The following is a 19931-nucleotide window of genomic DNA, read 5'->3' on the forward strand; positions in this document are numbered from 1 at the left end:
AGATCTATTCTCTTTTTAAAACACATATGTTGGATTCTTAAAGCTACACAGATAAACAAAAACACATATTCACAATTTAAGTATACATCTTTAATCACTAAAACAAAATGCTTATATAAAAACTTTACAATATGTGATCATGTCATTTGGTTAGAAATAGAAAGATATAAACAAATGGACAGAGGGTAGAATTGGGAGAACATCTATTGGTTTAACTTTACTTATATCAAATTGAAGATGTCATTGTGCAGTCCATCACCCCCATCATCCTGAAAATAAAGCAATATTTGACTTGGCACATAGTTACATAGGAAATTTTGACTATTGACCAAATGTCTAAAATGCCCTTTATTTTGATTAATAGATACATACCTTGGTCACATATCTGAGACCTTTTTAATAAAGGTGGAAGCTAGCTACTGATAACAATCGATCCTGGATTGCCTCAATCGTTTTAAGAATATCCATGATGTAGGAAATCATGCCAAGTATAAAAACAAAATAAATGAACAATAAGTAAAATAAAAACTGAATTTGAAATATTTATAGTCAAATAAACTATATAACAGATGAAACAAACAGAAATGATAAATTTCTCAAATTTATGAACTGAAGTTCATATAAAAAGCGAGTATTGAAACTAATATTGAATCCAAAAGTTAAAGTAAAAGTAAAGTCACTTGATTTTGGAATTGAAAGATTGTACATTTTCTTCATATTTTGGAAAATATTGAGACAGAGACTGGGCGTTCGTTCCAAAACTTAAGTTTTGAAATATTTTTCTTTGTTTGACTGTTCTTTGCACACACAAAGCTAAAAAAACAAAAAAAATGTAAGTATCTTATCTGTATTTGTTCCAATTATGTCAAAATACTTACAAAAACCTACTCAAACATAACAACTTTCATTTTATAATTGGTTAGATTTGTAAAAGTATGATGCTTTAATAAGAGAAAAGTGAAAGTACAATGAGTCAATAAACAAATATAGAAAAGTAGATTGCTATTTCTTGCGTTTAGCCCTATAAAAACTACTTACCAGTATTCCGAAGTAACTTTTTTTCCTACTAAGGAAAAAAATGAACGAAGGCTGGAAGTGATGGTAGCTGTTATGCACACAATTTATTCCGTCTAAGAATAAAAAGAAAGTAGTTCTTACTTGTAGAGTATTAACTTGATGTGCCTTCTTAAGAAGTAAAGACCAAATAGGTAGAAGGAAATAAGAGTAGACGGTTAACTCAAAGAGCGGAAATCAATAACCTTACCTTGAAGAAAACAAAAGAAGAACGGATGTTTTAAATGACAAAACTACCCTTGATGAAAGGCATATACAAAAGTAAAAAAAAAAGGAATGTCTCTTAACCTAGTAGATGTTCTAAATGACAAAAATACCCTTGATGAAAAGCATAGACAAAATACTCACAATGGTAAATATGACCGAAATGTCAACCTAATATAATGCAAATCTCGAACAATAAGTTCTTGACTTGGAGGTTGCATTGAAAAATCCTTAAAGGAAAACATGGTTTTAATATCATTTTTTTATTTTACATCTTTCTGTAGGAGGTGTTAAATATTCCATCCAAAAAGAGTACATCTTTCAGAGTAGTATATTTGGTATGATCATTGCGTAAATGTAGATCAAGTTTTATAGATATTGCATTCTTTGACCTGCATTGTGTGTTTATGGAATTGATAAAAGGGTGATAAATGGAGGATTACCGAATCTTGTCTAAAGGAAGGTCCAATTGCATAACAATTTCTTCTACATGTAATCCTGATTCCTTTGCTCTGAAACAGACAAACAACTTATAAAGAATTGGAATTTCACATAATAAAACTAAAATAAACCAAAGTAAACAACTTACAAATTGGTTGGAACTTGCAAAGAATTTATCACCCTTTTATCAATTCCATAAACACACAAACAACTTATAAAGAATTGGAATTTCATTTTTATTTGAATATCATGTGTTTAATGTTAAGAAAGTTGGAGTAAAGTTGTGAAATTTTACCATTAAATTTGTGTTGTAAGACTGGACATATATGCATTCAACAAAGTGATGTGTGATCTCATCAAAATCAGTCACATGCCTGCAAGTTCAACAAATATCATAAACGGAAAAGTGATTTAGGTGAAAGATCAAATGATTAGAGAAAAAAAGGAGTGGAATATGGAAATCATACCTGATGCGAATCCAATAAAAATCAACATTAAATTTAAAATAGTCGATTTTAGGCCTGTCTTGGACACCATCGATAGTAGCAGAAGAAGATCATTTGTGAACCATGGTCAATTTCAAGTTAAAAGGAAGAACATCCAAGGCGAAGAGGGAACTGATTTCGTGAGAATCATCGACAAAGAGAAGCTATCGATTCAAAATTTAGGACCATATTAATTCAGACAATGAAAGCGTAATCGGTTTCGAGAAACAAATAAAAGAAAATTTTGTGTGTCTCATTATACGTATACATACCTGCGAATGGTTCTAGGGCCAGTAAGTTTAAGAGATGAAAAAATTAAGGTTCAATCTCCTGAAGATGAGAAAACAGTTGAAATTGCCGATGCAGTCGTCCTGCGGTCGTCTTCTTCCTTTGACAAGCTTCCTTTTTCTACAGATTGAAACATCGACTCCCATTCTATCATCCATTCTTCTCTGGTGGGATGCCCATAACCTATTTGTTGAAATGCTTCAAAGAAGTTTGTTATTCAGAAACACGTTAATTGGTGGGTATGCTCTTATTAGTTGCAATATATCTCCTATCTTCATCTTCTTCTGGAGGGTGCGATTTAGGGAGTCGGGAAGAATGCGATGAGGAAGGAGGCGGAAGGTGGAATCGATCGGCTGTATTTGTAGAACTCACATCCGATGGCGGTGGAGTTGAACGATCGGAGGAAAGGAGCGGAGTAAAGAACAGATGTTAGAGAAAAAAATAGAAAGGGATAGTTGATCGATGATGGAGCGGTGGATTATAGGAGAAACGGTGAGTAGTGAAGAGAAAAGGTCGAATGGCAAACACGTAGACAACAGATATCCAGACGCCACCACGTGTACAGGAGGCTCTCAATCTAGAAAAAAAAAAAGAAGCGGTTGCATTGACCAGCAAGGACCAAATTGCAATTTGAATAAATTATTGGACCAATTATGATATACAACAAATAGGTGGATCAAAGTTGCCAAAAACCACCAAGTTTACTGTAGGTAAGGATGGAGAATTTTAATATATATATATATATATAATAATAAGATTAAAATAAAAAATTAAAAAATTAAAAACAACAAAAAAAACAAAATAAGGAAAAAAAACAACAAGACAAAAAAGTCACATTAGGTAGGGGTGAGCGTATGCGGGTACCCGACCAAATACACTAGAACTGGAACCAGAACAGACGATTCCTAAGATGTAGGAACCGGAAACCAAACCGGTTATATCGGTTCTTAACATTTTGGAACCAGAACAGACGATTCCTAAGATGTAGGAACCGGAACCGAAACCGGTTATATAGGTTCTTAACATTATGGAACCGCTCCCGGAACCGGTTCCAGGTACCCACTTATTATAATATTTCAAACTAAATTAAGATATAATAAACCAAATTACGCTTATAAATCCCATTTTTTATAAAAAAAAATGTACTTAAAAATCTTAGATCTTTTTATAATTTTTTATGGAGTGCCAATAGGATACCACAAAAAACATAAGCCTCTTTGACTCCTACATCCTCCTTGATTTTCTTTATATAAGCATAGCATAATTTCAATTTTTAATACATTATACGATGTGGGATAGTTTCTTAAAATCAATACGTGTCTTTGTGTCTTTTTATCACTGTAACAATAATAAGATTAACGTTGATTTAAATATTTGTAATTCATGTTTTCTTAAATCAAATTAATATCTTTCTATTTCCCCAATAACTATATCCATAAATAAAAGTCCATGGAAAGTTGGAAACAAGTAACATAACATGATGCATAGTGTACACACCTTACACGCCAATAAGCCCATTACTCTCTTTTTATTTGCACAGTGAACAAAATTGCTATATGCTATTTGTGTATTAATATATTTAACGGTTCTGTTTGCTAGTGTATGTAATATATATATATATATATATATATATATATATATATATATATATATATATATATATATATATATAACCGGTTCCGGCGAGTATCCAACGTATAGCGGTTTCAAAAACCTAAGAACCGGAATCGGAATCGCCTATGGCGGTTCCAAAACTTTAGGAACCGGAACCAACGGTTTTGAGGCGGTCCCGGTTTCGAAAGCGGGTACCCTGTTCCACTGCTCACCCCTAACATCTAACAACAGGGAGGTGAAATTAGAAAAAAAAAATGAGGTAATTATAACATTAGCTAAAATTAAAACCAATTCCATTTATCTCTGTCTATTTTTCTAGACCGACAGTCAGACACCAATCCACTTACGCTTGATATTATGACCACATCCCGCCCACAGGCCCATATAGAAAGAAATTCTTGCTGGGCCACCACAGATAGTTAATGCTCCACCACAGAAAGTTAATGCTCTATATCTTGACCGGTCCCAAACAATTCCTTAAGGTAAGTATGTGCCTTGCCGGGCCCAGTTCGGTATTGGATCTGTCTTGAAACGATTTGGATTTTAAGGGACTGGTTTGAAAATGGTTGGGTATTTTCGGATCCTTATTGAGTAACTCTATTTTTGGTTTGGTCTTCTTTTAGACCGGTCTTTAATTTTGTTTTGTCTTTTTAGGACCTATCTCGCTTCTTTAGTCCGGTCTCGCGGTTTTTACTTGCTTCTTTTCAGTTCGGTTTAGGTATTTTTCAATGTTTTTTTTTGCGGTTTTAAGTTTTTATATTAAAATTTATGTGATTAACATCAAAATTATACATTAAGATTTACTTAAAATGATACACTAAATTTTAATAAAAGAAAGAAGATAAATAGTAAGGTGATTTGTGATTAAAATGTGTAATTAACATAATAATGATATGTATATACACTTTGACCTATGTTTTTTTAGACCGGTTTTTGGATCGTCTTGAAACGATATATTTTTTTTTCGGACCGGTCTCGAGACGATATTTTTTGGTCCGATTTTTTTTAGGACCCATCTTTTTTAGATTCGATCTTGGTTTTTTTTTAGGATTGATCATTTTATTTATGTCTACCGTAGGCTCAAGAATATTGTTAAAAACCGATTATATATGTAGCTACCTGGGCCAAATATTTGAACATAGCCAAAAATGTATATAGACTTTTGATGATCCAGATTTCAGTTAACCATATTCCCCTTCTTAATGTTCCCTCTGCCTTTCCTTTCCTAGTGATGCCCAATAGTATAAACTTCAATAACATATTATAATCATTATATTCTAAAATTACAAAAAAGGTTTTTTTTATACCGTAATATTTATACAAAGTAATTTTTTAGTCTTCTACAATCTACATGACAATAATATATTTTCCCCTTTAAAGAACGGGTGTGACACGTTTACAAAAACTTACCAATCAAAAATAAATAACTTATACACAAAAATATGTTAAACTCTAAAAATTTGTAAATGAAACGTGACACCAAGAAAGAAATAGGTACTAAGTTTGATGTTGATGGTTGACTGACCGTAGCACATAAAAACCGATAAAAATGAAGTTATAATGTAAGGCATGGACGATGGCTCAGGGCCTCTAAATTTTCATGGTCCGTTTTTATGTATCTACTTATATTATTTTAGATATAAAAAAAATAACTATTTGTATTAAGTCGTCGCAGGTAGAGACAAAAAAGGGCCTCATTTTTTTATTTTGCTCGGGACCTCAAATCGATTTGAGTCGGCCCTGGACTCAAGGCATCACCTAGACTGTAACCAGAATGAAAAACCCAACTTACTACATATACCTAAATAAAAGGGATTTGATATTTACCCATAATTTTTGGATGATAGTTTCATAAAAGAACATTAATAGAGGTTTAAGTACATAAAACACCAATATCCTACTTTTATTTCTTTCTATTACAATATCGTATACTCAAATTCCTTTTTTAAAAACATCATTTTTTTAAGCTGCTACCTGATTGTAGCATTCTAATATTAGGATGCAATTATTAAAATTTTTAGGTATTGCCTAATACCTATAATTTTGCATCATATTTTAGTTTGTAATGCGCTGCAGACACCATTTTCATTTTATTGAATCACCATAAGTTTAAAACAACTTAAAATGTAAAAAAAGATGTAATGTCCCGTTTTCTATTTAATTATTTAAGAAAAGAATAATAGGTATAAATACAAATAAAGAAACAATAATAACATAAGTAACGTAATAAAAAGAATAATTAGTCAAAGATAATTAATTAATAGAAATCTAAAGAGTTCCTTTTTGCCAAACTTTTTGCCTTTTGGACCAAAAGTGTTATTTTTGGGAATTTGAGGGACTAATGTTGCCAAATTCGAAATTCTTGCATGGGGGCCTCCAAAGTGACGATATTTTTCTTTATTTGCAATTGAAACCTTCATGTTCGGCCCTTCCTAGGAATTACTAAACCCTCCTTCGCCCAAACCCTAATCTAGTGTGAAGTGTGTGTCGTGTTTTTTTGTCTGGCCGAGAGGAGAATAGAAGGAGCAAGTGGGGATGCGAGATCGAGGAAGTGGGTAGCTAGAATGGGTGTTTGAGAGGAGTTCTAAATGCATAATCAGTCAAGGATCATGGGTTTTCTTCCCTAGTAAGTCATGGCATCTTAAAAATCATTCTTCTTTTCTTTATTCTGTGCGAAATCATCACCATCACCACCACCAATGTGGTGGCAGCCACTACCGACCACCACTGCCATGGTGGTTGTGGGTGGTATCATTCTAAAGTTGGTTAAGTCATTGGTGGTGTTGAGTGTTGGATTAATACAAGATAAACCCTAGTTTGATGTTGTTATTAATATAACAATGAGTTATACATTTTCCTCTTTAAGGAAACCTACTTTGAGTCATGATTGATGTTGGGATTGTTATGTTGACCCAATGACTTGTTACTACTGTTAAGCACTCAATTTCCAGCTTATAAGTTGTTTTGGTTGTGGCTTAATGGGTTAAGAGGCAATTTAACCCTTAGTAACCAAAGTTGGAAAATGTTATGGAATTGACCAATCTTCCCCTGTTTTAGAAAAATTCTAGAAAAATCATTGGGAGTCAGAATCAAGATCTGTAAACTCTTACTGCTTAAAAATTGAGTGTAATTTATCCCTGATTTTTTGCCTGACCTTGTATGGATCCTAACTAGGGTGAAAGTGACCATTTTTTTCAAACTGCTTCAAACTAAGCTACGATAATATGTTGTTTTGTAAAATTCACCATAATTTGTAGAAAAACTGTATGAACACGTGTAAGTAGTCCTTGAAAATTTATTGACCTGAACTACTTGCATTTGGTATAGTTTTGCGCAACATGGGGTTGAAGGGGGCAAAACAAGTCTTGAATAGGTTGTTGTTTTGGGTTGAAAGCTGGAAAATAAACCTACTAGTTTAATTACATGTTTAAGGTGAAAGGTTAGCCCTTTCTATGTAACACCCATGTTCCAGTATGGTTTACTTTTTATTCTCTAGGGCTAAAGATGGAGTTTTGGGGAAAAAACTTTTTGCCACGGCGTGGAGCAAGGATGCTCATGGTGTGGCATTGAATAAGTGGCACGCGTATTTTATTGAGCCACCACGACGTGGCTAAGGAAAACCACATGATCAGGCCCAAGCTTATGACTCTTTTAAGGTTCCATTCGTATTTAAGCCTCTCTAACTCAGTTCTAGGGTCCATTTCTCAGCCTCTATCCCCCTCAGCCTCAGATAAACCCTAATTATTTCCCTCTTGGTGGTTTTGGCTCATAATCGGTGGTTTTGATGCTTTTGGGAAGGAAGTGAGGAAGAATTTGTAACACCCGGCTAAAATAAGTACACAAAAAAATTAAAAACAAAAGTGTACATATCATTAACCTATTTCACAAGTTAATATCATACATAGTTAAACACTACAGGACCGAGCCAGATTTACAAAACAATATTTACAAAATCAAGTTAAATTTCAAAAGTTGATTTCAAAACATGACTACACCTCCGTTGCCTCCCCTCGATCCTTATGCATGTAACCTGAAAACATAAAAAATCAATAATATAAGCATAATGCTTAGTGAGTAATAATTGTTGTCATAACAATACATTAATTCCATTAGGTAGATATGAGATCGTATTTCTCAATTATAATATTTGTTTCATTATCACAACAACAATCTCATATAGAGATTGTAATATGATCAATACTCATTGATTACGGAATACTCGTTTCCATAATTTCGATCATCAATACTAACTCGTCTTCAAATACATTTTCGTGTAATCAACTCAATAATATCATATGGAATGCTCGTCTCCATAAATCTGGTCATCATCACTAACTCGTCTTCAAAATACAATTTCGTATAATATCATCTCCATAATCCCATTAATCAATACATTCTCAGACATTCATCTTAATAATTTCACCAATCATCTCCCTTGTACACTTGATGTGACATCCCCATTTTCACGTCCAGAAAAGACCGATTTGTTTATGCTTATTTAAAAATCAGAGTATCCCTTTTGAAAAATAGTATTATGGAATTTGTTCCCAGAAAACATGATAAAGATGTTATTAAAGAATTTTCGAAGAAATAAATTTTTATTTATATTAAAACATTGGGATGTCATCGTCAATACAGAAACATAAGCATAACGAAACATTACAAGCCTTACAGTAATTAAACTAGTGGCTTAATACTCCTTGAATCACTCAGCATAATGTATCTTTTATATAGCCACTTGTGATACAATAAACTGGGTGGGTCAGGTTGGGAAACCTGGTGAGTACGTAGGGTTTTCAACCCACAATAATATAATTATTATGTTTAATCATCAAACAATTAACCCAATTTTCCATCCCCATTATCTTCTTTATTCTTAAGGATCTACCCTAATAATCATATATTCATCATTTATTTATTCCTAAGGAATGTCCTAGGGAATAGGCACGAAGTCCATCGCTGCCAGGGTTTATCCAACAGGCACTAAGTCCATAGCTGCTGATGTTATCTATTAGGCACAACTGCCAATGTTCATTTGTAAGGCACTAAGTCCATAGTTGTCAATGTTCATCTATAAGGCACTAAGTCCATACCCGTCAGGGTTTTTAGAGTACATCTGGTGAACACGTCGTTCACAAACACCTACAGGTTGCGAGACTGCAAGCGTGCTACTGTACTGTCTAGAATAGTCTGTGGTCTTCATCTATACTCTGCTAGATGACTTGATCATCGTTAAAGTCAAGGCTTCTCATCATCTTTCACCTCTCATCATCTATTTCATCTTTCATCTCTCATCATTCATCTACCCATCTTTACCTAATCTATTTATAGGTAAAAAATCCATATACATTTTAAAACACGTAAAACATGTATAAATCGTTCATCTAGCATATATATCAGGAACACGGATAATAAGCACATATAGCATGTATTAATATTAAATAGTTCATATATATATATATATATATATATATATATATATATATATATATATATATATATATATATATATATATATGCGTAGGATGAAAGTAACTATGCACTCACTTGTTAAAGTGACGATTCGAAATTCGGACAACGCTTCATTTCTAGCAATTGTCTTTTCCTTTGACGTAACCTAGTGTCATTATCACTAAGTTTGAGTCTAATATTTATTGCGACTAATTATTAGTCTAGATTCATCATTAATTCAAAGTCTACTTCACGATCTATCAAGTAAGGATGTCAGGTATGACAGTTGGGATGCAGGACCATTTCGCCGTATAACCTTTCTGAAATCCAACAACCAAGCCAACATGACCGTTCTAGACACCTCTCCCGTAAGTAGATCAATCAGTATAACGACTTTGAATCACCGATAAATCTTGTTTATAGGTTCATAATAACGATAATGAACTTAAACATAAGTTACACTTAAAGCGTAATAGATGTAGCTCAACTTACAGTGTTTCTAGAAAAAACTTAGAACTTCGTGGTCAGAACTTTGTCACTAAATCTTTTTTCAAAAAAGATTCTTGTAGCGCTTCAATGCTCACCTTACTATACTAAACTTACATAAAGATAAGTCGAATTACGAGGGACCGAAATGCTCGGGGATAAGAAGAGAAAGACTCTTGAATCAAAAGAATGGTGCAAGAAATATGAGAACCTAGAGGCTCTTATTTATAGTAATTGAATTTTCAAAAACCACCCTCTATAGTTACTTAAATGACCTTATAGTTATTTAAACGACTAAACACCCATTTATAATACTATTTTAAATAGATTTAACGATATTTGTACTAAACTAATGTCGAAAGTACTCAACACTAGTCTTATAACGACCGCATCGTCAATACCTTTCTAATGATATATACATATGTATATATATGTATACGCATATATGATTTATACTTTATTTTAATACGTAAATATGTTATTATAAAATATAACTCATTCATACATGATCGAGCCTACAGCGGAAGCATACGGCACTCGACTCATCTCAGATATCTCAGCCTCTGTACTCGGGCTCTATGTCTTACTCAGTTTGGCGTTGCTCTGGATTGGTAAGTCACCTTTCTTGGAATCTTGCATGTTGAACCTTTTCAGCACCTTATCCAAGTAGGTACTTTGACTAAGTCCAATTAGTCTCTTACTCCTGTCTCTCAATATCCTTATCCCTAGGATATAGGCGGCTTCTCCAAGGTCCTTCATAGCGAAACACTTCCCACGCCAGGACTTAACTTCCTGCAGGGTTGGGATGTCATTTCCTATGAGTAGTATGTCATCCACATACAATACCAAAAAGTTGACTATACTCCCACTAGTCTTAACATATACACAGGACTCATCTTCGCTCCTCGAAAAGCCAAACTCTTTGACTTTCTCATCGAAACAAAGATTCCATCTGCGAGATGCTTGTTTCAATCCATAGATGGATTTCTCAAGCTTACACACTCTATTAAGGTGCTTTGCGTCGACAAAACCCTCTGGCTGACTCATGTAAACATCCACAGCCAACTTTCCATTAAGGAAAGCGGTTTTGACATCCATTTGCCATATTTCATAATCATGAAATGCAGCTATGGCTAGCAAAACCCTAATAGACTTAATCTTCGCTACTGGTGAGAATGTCTCATCATAGTCAACTCCCAGAGTTTTGAGTAAAGCCCTTTGCAACCAGTCGCGCTTTATAAGTATGTACATTCCCATCCATGTCGGTCTTCTTCTTGAAGATCCATTTGCACCCGACCGTCTTACGACCCGGTACATTGTCAACCAAGTTCCAAAATTGATTGTCATACATGGACTGAATCTCGTTATCCATGGCCTTCTTCCATTTGGCAGATTCAGGGCCTGCCATGGCTTCCTTAAAGCTGTTAGGTTCATCCAGATTTACCAGTGTGCTGTCACTGATAAATGCATCACCTTCCACAGTAATATGAAAACCATAGTAATGCTCAGGTGGATTCCTAACTCTTGTGGAATGCCTCAGAGGTACGAATTCATCAACAAGAGTTTCATCCTTAGGTTGATTGCTAGGGTTTGAGGTTCCTTCGCCGCTTGACTCTTGAAGTTCTTCAAGGTTAATTTGCCTCCCACTGTTTCCTTGGCTTATAAACTCTCTCTCTCGAAAGACCCCTCTCCTTGCCACAAAGACCACATCCTCACTGGGTCTGTAGAAGAGGTAACCAAAATAATTTTGTGGGTAGCCAATGAAAATACACCGCTCACTACGAGCTTCGAGCTTGTCCTGAGTCTCACGTCTCACAAAAGCCTCGCAACCCTAAATCTTGATGTGGTCTAAATTGGGAACTTTCCCAGTCCACATCTCGTGAGGTTTTTTGGCAACCTTCTTGGTAGGGACTAGATTATACCCCCATAATGAGATTGGTAATGAAGCTCGACTCATCATGGAACGAACCATGTCTAACAAGGTTCGATTGCGCCTCTCAGCCACACCATTAAGCTGTGGTGTTCTGGGAGGTGTCAATTGTGAAACAATTCCACATTACTTAAGATAGTTAAGGAACTCTGTACTAAGATACTCTCCTCCTCGATCGGATCGGAGCATCTTAATGTTCATGCCCAACTGATTCTCTACTTCTTGTTTAAACTCTTTGAACTTTTCAAAGGTTTATGACTTATGCTTGATTAAGTAGACATAACCATATCTACTGTAATCATCAGTAAAAGTCACATAGAAGAGTTAGCATCCCTCGTGGCGGTTCTGAAGGGTCCACACATATCTGTATGTATGAGGTCCAACAAACCTTCACCCCTAGCACAGGTACTAGTGAAGGGTAACTTTGTCATTTTTCCAAGCAAACAAGACTCGCAACTATCATCCGACTTTAAGTCAAATGACTCCAAGACTCCAGCCTTTTGGAGTTGGCCTATGCGCTTCTTGTTGACATGTCCAGACGACAATGCCACAAGGATGCCTTATCCAAACTAGTGGAAGAATCGGTATACAACACATTATTTCCTAAGTTATCTACAACCGACACAGTTTCATATACACCATCACAAGGTAATGCTTTAAAATAAAGAACATTATTATAAAAAGCATTAATACCACCACATTCATTATCAAATGAAAAAGTAAACCCTTGTTTGTACAAACCGTGAAAAGAAATAATATTTCTCGCCATTTCAGACGAGTAACAACACTTATTCAAATATAACACTAACCCACTACTTAGCAACAAAGAATAAACTCCAATCTTGGTGACATGTGAAGCTTTCCTATTCCCCATGATCAAGTTTATCTTTCCGTACTCCACATCCTCACTTATTCTTAGGCCCTGCAAATCAGAACATATATGAATACCACAACCTGTATCAAGAACCCACGAAGTAGTATGTGGTGAGTTATTAGACAATATAGTGTAAATACCTGCATGGGTAGGCTTGACCTTCCCATCCTTAACATCTTGCAGGTACTTGGGGCAGTTTCGTTTCCAGTGCCCCTTTTCCTGATAATAGAAGCATCGAGCTTCTTTTGGGTTGGAAGAAGGAGTGACAGAACCACCTTTAGTTCCACTTGAAGAGGATCCATCAAGAGACTTTCCCTTGGTACCCTTCGAAGGGGTCTTCCTCTTCTTTCCTCTACTTTGTCCGATTGCCAGAACAGGGGCGGTGTTAGGAGTAGGAGTAGTAACAACCGATTTACCTTTAAGACCACTTTCGGTGGTCTTCAAAAGTCCTTGAAGTTTGCTGAGTGTGACCTCCTCCTTGTTCATGTGATAGGTCATTCGGAATTGATCATAACAAGTAGGTAAGGAGTGTAGTATGATATTAATAGCCAACTCCTCGGGGACGTTCACATTCAACTTCAGCAAACGGTCCACAAACCTTTGCATTTTCTGCATGTGGCCCGTGATGGATTCACCATCCTTCATTCGGGTTGTTATCACAGAAGAGATGATTTCATACCTCTCTTGACGAGCACTCAGATGGTAGCGGTCCATTAGGTCCATGTGCATCTCAAAAGGGTAAAAGTCCTCATAGGACTTTTGGAGTTCAGCTGTCATTGTAGCCAACATGATACATGCCACTTTGGTAGCATCTCTCTCATGTGCCCTGAAGTCAGCGATCTCCTCTGGAGTAGCAGTAGACTCATCAATTTCCTTTAGCTCCTTGTCAAGGACATATTCCTTGTCCTCGTAACGTGTGACCATCCTGATGTTCCTGATCCAATCATTAAAGTTGGAACCATCAAAGATGACTCTCCCACAAAGGTTCATGAGATAGAAGGAGTCGGTAGGGTTTGAGCCAGAAGCATCATTGTTGGAAGACATCTGAAAAGAAGAAAGACAAGTTTAGATTAGATATTGAATCCTTAATAAGACACCCAAATGTAATATTAAGGCTAGGACCCAACACAATACTTTATAACTTAGAATAGGGATGCCGTAATCCAAGCAATAAAATATTTGAAGGTAGGCGAATGACGATTCACCAATTTCCACCATGAAAAACGAAATAAATTACTAGGTTTTAATTGGATTGAAACACCTAGATCTTTTGAGATTCATTGAACTTTTCAATGGCATGTTTAAATCTCGATTGCGCCCTCTCAAGTTTGTGACTGGGATCCCAAGGATCACAAACAAGGTGTGAATAACCATGCAAATTAACTTGGTACCCTTAATCTTTATCACCTAATCGATGTGTCGGTTACCCACAAGCGCTCCACCGATATATGATAAATATTAAGTCACCCTTTGCCACTCTTACTAGTCCATGTTAGTGTGTCAGTTACCCACACACGCTCCACCAACGACTTGGTAAGGTACAAAGTGTAATTTCATGGGTTAGCACCAATTTCACATTTTCCTAAAGTAACTAAGATTGGGAATTTATAAAAGGTTTAGTTACTTTATATTTATCATTATACTTTTAATGAGAATTATAGTCCTTGTCCTACCCGTTCCGCTAACGACCCTCCACCAGTCAAGGAAGCGATGGGTGAGAGTGGACACCCATTAAGCTGCCATTTTATAGGCAACAAGCTTATACCCCCTTATAGACCGACTTCGTGAATGAGGCCTACTAACGGTAAAACTGACTTGCTCTTATACATACATACATATATATATATATATATATATATATATATATATATATATATATATATATATAATTAACTTATAATACTATAAAGTATAAGGGTTGAATTTTAACTTTTAAAACTCTAGAGTTTGGAAACAAAGTTTTCTAAAGTGACTTTACAAATTCTAAAACTTGAGGGCAAGTTTTGAAACTATTCAAAACCTTTCATATTCAATAACTTATGAGTTTTTAATAACTTTAAAGAAAAGAATTTTGGAATTCCATAACTTGAGGACAAGTTATGGAGTCCATTAATTGGCATTAAGATCAAGAATTACACTAACAAACAATTTGCAAATAAGTCCTATGATCTTCTAAAACTCATAAGCATGAACATTCAAATCAACAATTTCAAGAATCATATAAAACATATATAAAACTTGAAAAATTGATAATAACCATTGTAAATGGATTAGCATAATCATTACCACATCAAAAACAGGTTTTATAAGTTCAAAACAGTTTAGGGTAATGATTCTAGTCCATTTCCAACAGCAAAACTTGAAAAACTGCACACAGGGCCTCCTACTCGTCGAGTGCAAGAACCTACTTGACGAGTAGGATGAATTAACACATGGAATCATCGATTCCCCCCATGGACTCGGCGAGTTCACTGAACAGTGAGTAGAATTTTAGACTTTTTCAAGCATTTTGCATCAAATATACAGAAAACAAGCCTAGGCTCTGATGCCACTGATGGGTTTTGAGCATTCTAACACTCCTATGGTGTACATGCAACCCTAGAAACCTTGGATCTATGTTTTCTCTAATATACATGCAAATTTGATTTTCCAAGGTTCTCATCCTAACTAGCATGGCATGGGTCACTTGTAATATAAAAACTAGTATAATGACATACATTTGTAGTTGTTTGGATTCCTTAGGACCTTGTGAGCCTAACACCCCAAATGTGATGCCTCAAATGTTTCACACAACACCACAACTCTTGAAATAACTTGAGAGAGGAACACTTTTACTCAAAAATCAGCTAGCCCTCTTATTCTTGTCTTAATGGTCGATTTTGCTTACTATGAGGTTCCTTTTATAGTGTGTCACATGTAGGGTTACACCATGTAAACCCTAATGTGCATGGCTTTTTATTTCCCCCATTATCCATGGGTTTTAACCTCCATGGAGCACCCAGTGGGTCCTAGCCCAATCTAGTGAATCATGAACCATAAGCCCACTATACAAGAATGAAAGATTTACATAATCAATCCTCATATATTTAATTAGTTTCTTTTGATCGCAAAATTAATTCCAAATTAATTCTTGATCAATACTAATTAAATAATATGATTTCATATTAATATATTAGAATATATTAACAAATCATAAGTGTCCTTATTCTCATTTTTTCTATCCAATTGTTGAGATGCCATGCAACCCAAATGGACCATGCCAAGCCGGGTCAAGTACATACCAAATATAGTTATGGACTTAGACACCTTATCCAACACTAATGACCTCTCGTCGTATGATACAACGCTTAGACTGTGAGGGTGCAAAGTCACTCTTGGATGTAGTGTTTTAGGCTTTCCCCTTTGTATGTGTAAATGGGTTGAGTCTTTCCTATAAATAGGAAGTGAGTGACTCCCATTATGTAAGAAACCATTTGGAGTGTTAGACTAGAGAGAGAAACTTTGTACAGACCCATTTGTATATTCTTTCTAGATCTAATATGAGCTTACAAAGATTTATTTACTCCTTGTGTTCTTGAATTTGTATGATGATTCACTAGATCTTTCTAATTCCGTACATGCCATCATAATCAAAACCACTACAATTGGTATCAGAGCGGGTGTTCTTGATTTGATCAAGAATTGATCCTTAATGGCTATCTTGATTTGGTGATTCATTTTTTGATCATTGATCTTCGTGATTTGGAGAGTTTGGATTCTAGAAATCGAATTCATCTTTGATTCTACTCATAATTCGATTTTCTTCACTAGAATTCAAGTGATTTTTGCTTTATCTCTCTAGAAAACCCATTCAAAATCACTTTCTCTCTCTAGAAAACCCAAGTTCATATCATTTGATTCAAAAGAAAAGAAGCAATTATGGAGAAATGGATGATACATAGTAAGGATGTTCAAGGTGAATGCACTTTTGAATATCTTCTTTATAGCTTGACTATTGGATTGAAAAGTGAATGTAATATCGTTGTAAATGGAGAAAAGAATGAAGTTGGAGAATTAATTTGTTGTCTAATTTTTCAAACCAAAGATTTGTTTGATCGTTTGGTTACAACATATCAAAAGAGACGAAGAAATAGAAGAGATGGAGAATTCATAAAAGGAATTTCTCGTGCTGAATGCAAATATGGAAGCAATACACTTGAATATTATGCAGATTGTCGTGAAGCTCGGGAAGGTGTTCTTGATGATGATCTTGATGTTCAAGAAAAAGGCGTTCAAGTTGATTTTCAAGATGAAAAAGTTTTTTTCTTGATTGGAGTTCAAACCGATGATATTTTGTGTTCTTGTGATTCGTTTGAAGGAATGATTCCTTATCGGAAGCCAGTGATCCAAGAAATTCACAAGTATCAAACTCCAAAAGATTTGATTCAAACTCATAAAGTTGATGTTGTGGAAAGTGGGTTTGTTCATGAGATCAAGTCTTCAAGATGCAAAAAGATGAGAAAGAAAAAGAAGAAGAAGATTAATCGGAAAAACAAGCGGGTTTACTCACAAAAATCGTCAATGTTGTGAAGTCGAAATCCGTGAAGCAAATTTGGGTTCCAAAGCAACAATCTCCAAAGGTTGCATTGAATTTGAAGTCAAAACCCAAAAGTGTTGGTGGTTCTTTTGAAGATGTTCTTGGATCGTTGAAGAACACGAAGAACACGAAGAACGAGTTGTACATCACGCATAATGGGTGGTACAATGTTCAAATTGGAGATTTTCTCGTTCCAACTAAAGAGCCAAGATCTTCTAAATTTGATTCGTTTGTTGCTAATGGATATCGATTCGTCAAAAAGGTATCTCAAATTCTCAAATGGATTCCAAAACGTCCATGATTTCGATTCGTATCTTATGTTTTTCATTTTAGATCGATTTGACCCATTGGATCAAATCCGTTTCAACCCCTTTGTTTGATCCAATAAATTTTTTTAAGATCAAGCCTAAAAATAAATCGTGATCTTTTTAGGAATACCGATGCAAGCCAGCTGGATTTTCCAATAAACGAAATGATGTTCATCATGCCTCAGTTCAAAGCTGAAGGAAATTTTAAAGGAAAGGATGAAGGTACACACATGAAAATTCGTTTTCATGCTGTTCTTGCAAAAGCCCCTGAGGAAGTGTGGTCATTGATTAAAATCAAGAAAGTGATCAGTATGAAAAAGGATGTGGTATTCGAAAACACAGTCCAAAATTTCAAGTATGTGGTTGCCAGGGCAAATGGAAATATTTGTGTGTTTACTGTTGCAGATTTTCCATTAATAAACTTGTATGATCTTATACAAGTTGCATTGCTTTTAAAAGACAAATCATTTTCATACCTTCAAAACACAGAACCTGATGAATTCAAGCTTGGGGTTGCTCACATCAAGATTTACATCGAAAATTACTATGAGTGCTTGGCTCTTACAGATGTGGAGTTAGCTACGGCTAAAGGTATGGAAATTAAAGTTCCGATGGCTCCTACGAAGACTCAGGCAGAATTGAAGAAGTATGCTGATGGTGAAATTTGCCTGAAGCCTTTTGGAATGGTATTCGCAGGAAAAGACAAGGTTGGAAAAGCTAAACGATTCTTATTCCAGGCATGCGAAGTGGAGAGATATTCAACATCTCAATATACGAACTTAATTGTTCGTATGAATCATTGCAAGAAAAACAATGAAGGAGATAAGAAAGAACTGAAAAAGATTATCTCCTGGTACACGGAGATTCGAAGAGTGATGCTGTATTCCATCCAGCTTCTTACTAATTGAGTACTTCGACTATGATTACAAAGGGGGAGATTGTAAGGGTCGAATTGTTGTAATTAGTCGAAATGTATTTTGAACTCTTCGAATGTTTTGTAATGTATTTTACTAGGGCGCTTTTATTCGAAGCTTAAGTGTCTAGGCCTTAGTATATTTTTTGTACGCTTTCGGTTCCCTATAAATAGGGTTATTTACTAGAGTTAGATAAGAGTTTTTACAGATCTGTCTATTGTACTCTGTAAACATTCGAAAGCGTAATAGAGCTGAAACAAGATCATATTTACATCCGGTGTTCAATCTCGTATTCTTACCTGAATTCATACTCTGATTAAATCAATACTCGATTCTTTGCATCATCATCTTCTCAAGTATTTTTGAGTCAGATTCCAGAATGGAAGATACCTTCCTTCATATTCTAATGTGGTATAATCACATTCTAGCATGTAACACTTCTAGCTACAAGCTTCTTACTTTCACGGTGATTGCGATACTTCTATTGATCGCTTCGATTATCTTTCACTTCAATCTTCAGGCTTAAGGAGTTAGGTCGGATGCTACATCGAACTTGGTTCTCTGAACCGTGTAAAATACTTATCTTAGTTGGACTCGATTTGATATGACTACTAGGGTAAGAATAACAATCATCTTCTTAGTCATTACCGAAACGATGTAACGACAGAAACAAACGAAACAAACTCAACTACTAATGCCTTAGTAACTTTGTGACTTTCCCTGATCCAAGTGTGAGTCTTGTGCTTCCGGTAGTATAGGCCTCTACTATCTTTCACACCTACTCATACTCGTCCCAAGTATTGTCTTGTAGTCCACTAAGTTATTTTCATAAAAACAATTTAACACATACGAATGTGTCCAAACAATCATAAAATTTTCCTATACTCTACTAGGACTTCTTCCATGCGAATCTTCAACAGTAATTCTGCTTCAACTTGGTTGGTGGTAGAAACGCCATACAATGGGATGAGTTCAGGAATTACACCAAAAGTTCTATCCCACTAATCGGAGGTGTACTTTGAGGCGTACCTGTTGTATTAGGTGTCTAAGCCCATAACTATTTTGGTATGTACTTGACCCGATTATAAGCATGGTCCTTTTGGGTTGCCTTCACCATAACAATTGATAGGGTGAATTAAGGAGAAAGATGGATTAATTATGATTTATTAATATATTATGTGAATAATATATTAAAAGAGAAATCATATTGTTTAATTAATATTGATCAATAATTAATTTTGTGGTCAAAAGAAATTAATTAAATAAAGGGGACCGATACTGTAATT

General features: G+C 35.1%; 1 long non-coding RNA gene across 1 annotated transcript; it reads right to left on the reverse strand.

Moving 5' to 3' along the window:
- Positions 1 to 1471: 1471 nt before the first annotated feature.
- On the reverse strand, positions 1472 to 2281 carry LOC145157096 (uncharacterized). Its single transcript, XR_013737087.1, has 3 exons — positions 2187 to 2281; positions 2015 to 2093; positions 1472 to 1790 (listed from the first exon to the last, which is right to left on the reverse strand). It is a non-coding gene; the product is annotated as an uncharacterized LOC145157096 (long non-coding RNA).
- Positions 2282 to 19931: the final 17650 nt, after the last annotated feature.

Source organism: Lactuca virosa, chromosome 2 (genome assembly GCF_052849685.1).
Source record: "Lactuca virosa cultivar CGN04683 chromosome 2, Lactuca_virosa_CGN04683_v6, whole genome shotgun sequence".
NCBI lineage: Eukaryota > Viridiplantae > Streptophyta > Magnoliopsida > Asterales > Asteraceae > Lactuca > Lactuca virosa.